This window comes from Lagenorhynchus albirostris, chromosome 4 (assembly GCF_949774975.1).
Source record: "Lagenorhynchus albirostris chromosome 4, mLagAlb1.1, whole genome shotgun sequence".
Classification (NCBI taxonomy): domain Eukaryota; kingdom Metazoa; phylum Chordata; class Mammalia; order Artiodactyla; family Delphinidae; genus Lagenorhynchus; species Lagenorhynchus albirostris.
Genome location: NC_083098.1, coordinates 46,250,599 through 46,258,936, shown reverse-complemented (window position 1 = coordinate 46,258,936; position 8,338 = coordinate 46,250,599).

Here is an 8,338-nt window from a genome sequence, read left to right as displayed (position 1 = left end):
ACACTGCATACTCACCAAGTGTGCATGAAGATTTTTCACCTTTCTTCTGCTCTGTGTGTTATTATTGGAGACTATGTCTCTGAATATAACATTAGTTCTTTTTTCATATTTACTGAGCACTTCCTTTTAAAAAAAAAATTGCTTATTTATGGCTGCACCAGGTCTTAGTTGCGGCACAGGGGATCTTCATTGCAGCATGCAGGCTCTAGTCCCCCAACCAGGGATTGAACCCAGGCCCCCTGCATTGGGAGTGTGGAATCCTACCCACCGGACCACCAGGGAAGTCCCTACTGAGCACTTCCTGATAGCCAAATACTGTGCTAGCTCCTTTAAAGGTTACAAAGATAATTAAGACATAGCTGCTATCCTCCTGAAGCCTACAGTTTATGAGACAAGATAGACACATAAACAAGTGAGTTGGCTGCAAAGCAGATTGTGACAGGCAGTAAGGCAGAGACATAAATATAAATTGAATTTGACGCCCTTGATTGGAAGATGCATCCTGATTTTAGGTATTACTGAGAGAGAAAAGCTGCTGATAATTAACCCACACACAACAGTGATTTGAAGATGCATCCTTATTTCAGAGATGTTAAAATGTTTTAAAAATGTGCCTCTTGAATGAAGTACCACTGATATAAGTAACAATGTGGATGAACCTTGAAAACACTATTCTAATTAAAAGAAACCAGTCACAAAAGATCACATACAGTACGATTCCATTTGTATGAAATGTCCTGAATAGGCAACTCTATAGAGACAGAAAGTAGATTAGTGGTTGATTAGGGCTGGAGAAGATTTGGGAAGGGGGTAGGGGTGTGGATTGGTGAGTGATAGCTAAAGAGTATGGAATGGGGGGGATGAAAGTATTCTAGAATTGATTGTGAGGATGGTCACACAATTCTGTGACTATGCAAAAAGCCATTGAATTGTATACTTTAAATGGACGAATTGTATGGTGTGTGAATTATATCTCAGGATAGCTACAGCTCAAAATAGCACAATGGGAGGGCAGGGGCTGGCAGGGGTGGGGGGGAGAGATTAAGTCAGATGGGAAGGGATTGAGGGAAGCTTTTAGGCATGAGCATTGACGCTTAGAATATAGGTAGGAATCGTGCCATACAGAAATAGAAAATGGAGTCAGGGAAGGTGATCCAAGCAGAGGTAACAGCTTTAGCAAAGTCCAGGAAGCCAGGGTACTGGATAAAGTGCAAGTATTCGCTGAAGGAAAGGAGCCGTGGGTAGAGGAAAGGCTCGCAGGCAGACTGGCCCACCTGGGGGAAGGCATCGAATGTTGGGCTACAGACTGTGTTTTTTTTCAGCTTGTGAAAAGAAGCCTTGAAATTTTCCCCAAGTGCCAACCTTTAAAATTTTGGCAACCCCATACTTGAAGTGAGCGTACTTGGGCTTTTCTTCTAGCCACAGGGCACGGTTACTGACCTGACAGGCAGTAAAATCCCCTTTAGAATTTGGAGCCAGATGACACAAAGGTTAGAAAGGCAAAGAGCATTGCCACTGGAAGAGCGGAACTTAAACAGATGCTGGGAAGAACCGGGGTTTGTGGCAGGGAGCCAGAAATTCCAAAGGTCACTTCAGCAGAGCCAGGAAGCTGAAAGCAAGAAGTTATCAGCGTGCTAGGACTCACACGGGAAGAATAGAATCGCACTCCTCTTCCAAAGAGAGTGAAAACTGAGAACACAATGAAATGGGGGGGAGGAAGTGTGCAGAGTTAAGGGAAAGAAAACAAGTGGCATCTCAGGCTGAGGAGAGCCAGCGAATTGAAGCAGGAGCTCCTGGGCTCAAATACTGTTGTCTGGGAGCCGAAGCCTGAATTTGCCTGCTCTGAGCTAAGTGACAAGAGCCTGGGGCCACGGAGGACACCAGCGTACAGAGGAGGCACAGATCAGGGTTGAAAGGTCCCCTCGCTGGGCGATTCCCCTGAGCCCTGCAGGTAGGAAACAGTCCTGGGTGCCCCCTTACTGCCCCTGTTCCTGGGAAGGGGATTCCAGGCAGCCCTCCTAACTCAGTCCAGCTCCGAAGAGGGAGGTAAAGGAGTGTGGAGAGGAGTGTGGAGAGGAGTGTGGAGAGGAGTGTGGAGAGGAGTGTGGAGAGGAGTGTGGAGAGGAGTGTGGAGAGGAGTGTGGAGATGGGGGGACTGCAGAAGGCAGAGCAGCTGGGAACCCAGGTGGGGGAGCATCCTACTAACAAACAGAGAAGAAAATCGCGAGGCCCACCTGGGTCTGTCTGCCCTTTGGCTCATCTCTTCTGTTTCCGGGAGAGCTTTTGTAAGTTTTAAGGGAGTCAGTTACTCAATTTAAATAATATGCACAGCACAGTCCCCTTTTCTTTTTTTTTTTTTTTTGGCCACGCCGAGCAGCTTGCAGGACCTTTGTTCCCCGACTAGGTATCCAACCCGGCCCCGGCAGTGAAAGCACCGAATCCCAACCACTGGACCACCAGGGAATTCCCCACAGTCCTCTCTTATTCTTCCCCCAAATGCTGACACAGTTCCCAAGATGGACACAGGAGCAGGAACTCAGAAAAGCTGCTACAGAGGGCCGCAAGCATGCCCAGGCCTACTTCCTCAGAGGAAACAGCCTTTGATTTAGAATAATTGTGCCCAGGCTACTCAGGCAGGCAAAACATGTTAGCTCTTGGCAATGTGTGCTAAATGGAAGTGTTTATTTACCTGGAGTGTAAACCCGCCCACTACTACAAAGGGTTGGAGGCCCCAGAATTGCAATTTGTGCCTGTCAGTACTCCCTGCCCTCAGAGATTAACTGCTGACAGACGTCATGCAGTCTGAGTCTTTCCAAACAAAATCTGAAACCTTCTCTTCTTGGTCTATACCTTTGTCCCCAGAAAGAGCAGTCACAGGAAGAACGGCTTGGCCAATTCTGTAGATCTGATAAGGCTCTGGTTTTCTTCCTTAAGGTCAAGAGAGGTCTGTCCCCTGTCCCCTTTCTGGATCCAGCTCAGCTCTGCTCTTCAGCCCAGAGGCTGTGACACCTGAGCTCTGGTTCCAGGCAAAGCCACAAAGGTAGGGCACGAAGGTAGGGCAGGGCAGAGGAATTCTCGTCTGGATGGGCTGTGGGTTTTAAAGTGTAACTGGAAGTGGGTATTCCTGTCAAAATGGTAAGTACGGCTGAATGTGGGCTTGGAGGAGGTCCTGAAACCCACTTGGGCTCAGCCCCAGGCAAAAAGCATAAAGATCTATTCCCTCAGAGCCTCCGATTCTGTGAGGTCTGGGATCAGTGCAGAAATCGACAACTTGAAAAAGCATCCTGGGGCTTCCCTGGCGGCGCAGTCGTTGGGAATCTGCCTGCTAATGCAGGGGACACGGGTTCGAGCCCTGGTCTGGGAAGATCCCACATGCCGCGGAGCAACTAGGCCCTTGAGCCACAACTACTGAGCCTGCGCGTCTGGAGCCTGTGCTCTGCAACAAGAGAGGCCACGACAGTGAGAGGCCCGTGCACCGTGATGAAGAGGGCCCCCCCCCCTCGCCGCAACTGGAGAAAGCCCCCGCACAGAAACGAAGACCCAACACAGCCAAAAATAAACAAATAAATAAATTTATTAAAAAAAGAAAGAAAGAAAAAGCATCCTGGACCACACTTCCAGAAACATTGAAACAGAAGCTATGGGACACCTTCACAACTCCTGAAACTCACCCACCTGCAGAGGGCATTTTTCCTACCAGGCACCCACTGTTCAACCTGACAGAGCACAGAACTTTCCTACACAATCTGGAGCAATTCTGGTAGACCCCAAAACAGGGACCCTTTCTCTTCTTCCCAATCGCGGTGTGTTTGCTTGTGCAGTTCCCTCCCCCTGCAGCATCAGCGCGTCTATCAAAACCCTACCTTTACTCAGGGTTCAAGTGCCACCTCTTCCAAGAAGACTTCCTTTATCTTGTCAAACCACAGTACTTCCTCTTTCCTCTAAATGCACACAATTCCCATTCTCCTTCTGTTACTTACCTTGTTTGTTTGCTCATCTTGGTCATTTGTGCACATACCTATTCTCCCTGTTAGACTGAGTTCCTGGGTATTAGGCAGAGGCTATACATTATATCATCCATACTACCTGTTTCTTGGACATACATGGCACAAAGGAAAGTAACTTGGAGATAGGAGAAATCAGGTTGCCTCAGTGGACATCTGTTGGTTTTGCCTTCCTGGAACTCATCTACCTTCTTCTGGTAACAGTATTCATCATTTTACATTCACTCTCAATCCATGCAGAAACCAGATCTCAGGAGCAGTCGTGTCACCAAGGTCTAGACAATCCATTGACTCTATCTCCAGGTACCATGATTGGTTCAGTGATGGGCACATAACCCAAGCTAAACCAATAAGATTTAACTGTAGGAGTTTTTATTGATTTCCTGAGATAAAGAGCAGCTCTTTTTCAACTGAACTTAAAACTGTGAGGATGGGGACTTCCCTGGTGGTCCAGTAGTTAAGACTTCACACTCCCCATGCAGGGGAGGGAACTAGATCCCTGGTCAGGGAACTAGATCCTGCATGCCTCAACTGAGAGCCCGCATGCCGCAAGTAAAGGTCCCGCACGCAGCAACGAAGATCCCGAGTGCCGCAACTAAGACCTGGTGGAGCCAAATAACTAAATAAATATTTAAAATTTAAAGAAACAACTGGGAGGATGTGTGCCTGTGGCTTCTAGGGACCACTACCTGGCAAGAGCCTACTTGAAGGTGAAGCCAACATGGAGTAGAGTAGAGCAAATGGACTGGGTTGATGACATTGAGCGTTTGGATCCAGATGTGCCAGAAACTTTGAAATTACATAAACAAACAAATTCTGAATTGCGTCTTCCGTTCCTTAGAATTAAAAGAACACAGCCTAATGCACCATTTGAACTTTCAATCAGTATAATCCACACACTCCAAGTGAATGTGATTAGACATCTTCCTGTCGAAAGATGGTGGAAGAATTTGACTCTAGTCCCAACTTCAATGAAGGAAACATGCATATTTCTACAGAGTTGAGACTAGAGTATCATGGTAATTTAGTAAGAGGTAGAAACATAATGAATTATATAGTGGCCTGAACTGTGCCCTATCGTGTGAACAGAAGAAAGGCAGCAGCCTGGAGCGTGGAGTCCAAAAGTCAGAAATCAGCATTGCCCATCTAAGCTCAGATAAGGAGAAAATGTGCCCTGGCTTACAGACTCAAGTGCTACTGGCAGACCTATACCTGTTGTGGATGAGCCAACCACAGCCTCTAGTTCAAATTTCAATATTCAACAAACAAATTTGTGATGATAACTTCCCCTTGAAACAGTGCCCAGGGAGAAAATATGTTTATCCCATCAATATCAAAGCTGCACATGGTTTGAGATCTCACTGTAAACAAATAAACTGACTTTCTGGTTTCATACACCAGACTCCCTAAGCTTGGTTAATTTCAGCTTTCCTCTTGTGCTGTGAGGACAAAAGTTTCTGGCCCAGGAAACCGTTGGTCAGATCTCAGATGATGTTGAGTTCATCCTGCGAGTTCTCTTTGTACACAGGTTCTAGCATCTGCAATTTATTTTAAAACATATCAGCATTTACAATGTGATATTACATGTGTGTTTCTTAGGTTAAGTCAAAACCCTGGGAGTTAGCAAGAAAGCACAGTGCGGCAGAAGGCAGCTAGCACTTCATCAGAAGGTGCCACGTTCTAGAGCCAGTCTCTGCATTATCACACCTCAACCAACAACCGATAGGTTGCCAGTAAATGTACTCAATGTCAGAGATGGGTTTTTATTGGGAAGGTAGTGACATTTTCATGCATATGACTGATGTTAGAAATGGGCTTTCAGTCGTGAAATTAAAGGGATTCAAGGTAGGTAGAGTGGTTAGAAAATACTGTAAAGGTAATCCCTATCCTTACACAAACAAGGTGTAAAAATCTGGTGAGGCCTGGGCCCAAACCTTTAGTGATAGTGCCTGAGGCTTGCCAGCTAATGGCTCCCATGACAAGCCATTGATTTACAAGAACTTCTGATTGTCTGATGCCCACTAGAAGCCATAGAAGCCTTCCTGGAACAAACCTTTCGTGTGGAGCTGGTGGAAACCCCTCAAAGGAATGAGATCTCGGACTTAAGCTCCCAGAACAGTTGTATGAACTATGTTGTGCCTGACTAGTAAATATTTATCTAATAATGTCTGTATATGTGGCAGGACTTGGGCTGAAACTTGCTTTCGTTATAACCTGGTAGTGAAGTATGGGGAAATAGCCAATTTTTACCTTCCTTAAAACTTCTTTGGGGGCTACCATTCTCCACCAACAAGAACCTAAAAGTTTTCTTGACCTAAGTGTCTCATTTCAGATCTCACCACCAAGCTAAAATATCCACTATGCACCATGATGACAATACCCCAGTCCTTTCACATTGCAAGTTAATGGCTGGTACATAGAAAGGCCCTTAGCAAAAACCAACTAATACATTTGACGAGTAAATAAATGAATAGATGATGTAAGTGAACGAATGGATGGACTTGGAAAGCAGTAGAATGAGCATTGCAGGTTCTGAGGCCCTACTGTCCAACTTCCTTTGTAAAACTCTCCCCTCCTAATTGGCTTCCCACCATTATAAACGAATGAGTGTTACCCTTTGGGTTAGATCATCTTAAATCTCCTTGGATATAAATTCTTTGAAGGCAGAAATTATGTATTTTTATATTCTGTAAAAAATCCAATGTGTCATTTTTAGATTCTATTATACAATATTTCTGAATATTTCTGTAATGTTATGTACAGTTATCCCTTGGTATTCATGGAGAATTGGTTCCAGGACACCCCCTCAGATCCAAATCTACAGATGCTTAAGCCTCCTATATAAAACAGTGTAGTATTTGCATATAACACACATCCTCTATACTTTCAATCATCCCTAGATTACTTATAATACTTAATACAATGTAAATGCCATGTAAATAGTTCTAAATACAATGTAAATATTATGTAAATAGTTGCCAACTCATGTAAACTTAAGTTTGCTTTTTGGAACTTTCTGGAATTTTTCTTCTAGTATTTTTGATCTGCCATGAGTTTCGCAGAGGGCTGACTCTATCAAAGAATATTTCTATAGTATCCTGTAAAACTCAATGTGCCAAACAGGATGTGTTTCATGAGGACTAACTGCTGATGATGTAAACCTAATAATGATAATAATAAAAATAGCTAATAATATGAAGCATTTACTCAACGCCTGGCTATCCAAGTGCTTTGTAAATGCTAGGTCAATGTTTCACACAATATCCCCGTAAAGGTGGCATTATTATTTCCATTTGACCATTGAAAATTCCAGGAAGTAATATTATTTGCCCAAGGTCACATGGCTCATAAATTCCAGGGCCTGTGTAACCACAAGCCCGTGCCCTGGTCATTGTGATTGTGGAATCTCTGGCTGTGGGATGTTCACCAGAACAGCTGGTCCAGACTCTAGATCAACTGCTGTACTGTCTTAAGGAGTTAGTCAGTCCCTGCCCAATTCTCTAAGGATTTAAAGTTCCTGCCTATTCCTCTCCCTTCCTTGGAGAGTTCAGATTTCTCATGAAGAGCAACGTTCATAGACTCTGCCAGGACACCTGTCTGCATGATCTTTTTTTTTTTTTTTTGCGATACGTGGGCCTCTCACTGTTGTGGCCCCTCCTGTTGCAGAGCACAGGCTCCGGACGTGCAGGCTCAGCGTCCATGGCTCACGGGCCCAGCCGCTCCGCGGCATGTGGGATCTTCCCAGACCGGGGCACGAACACGTGTCCCCTGCATCGGCAGGCGGACTCTCAACCACTGCGCCACCAGGGAAGCCCTGCATGATCTTTAAGTGTTGACAATTTTGGGATCCCTCAGGACCCCAAGGTTCAAAGAGAAGGTCTGTTGTCCTCTGGTAAAAGAGCCAGCCTTACCTCAAAGACTAATGGCTTTTTTTTTTTCTTCTGGATTGCTGGGAACTGGTTTGGAGAGCAAACAATGCCATGCTTTCTGAAGAGCGTTCCATAGGAAACAGATGTTCAAATTCAGCTTGGGTTCGTGTTCTATTGTGGTGGATAATTTCTTGGCTCACCTCTCTGCCTGAGGCACTGCTACCCAGCTGATGGTTGGTGGGGACTGAGTCGCCACAAAGTAAAGGAGGACGACAGCCTTCTGAGCAGGGCATGTGAGGAAACCACCTCTGGCTTTCCCAGGCAGAGGACAGAGGTCCTCAGGAGAAGCCAGCCTCAACCATCGGGGTGTCATTGGCTGCCAGTCGTGCTGGTGGAGAGCCCCGAGCCTCGCACCAGGACTTTCAGCGGCAGGCTGGCAGGCCCACTGCACAGCCGTGACCTGAG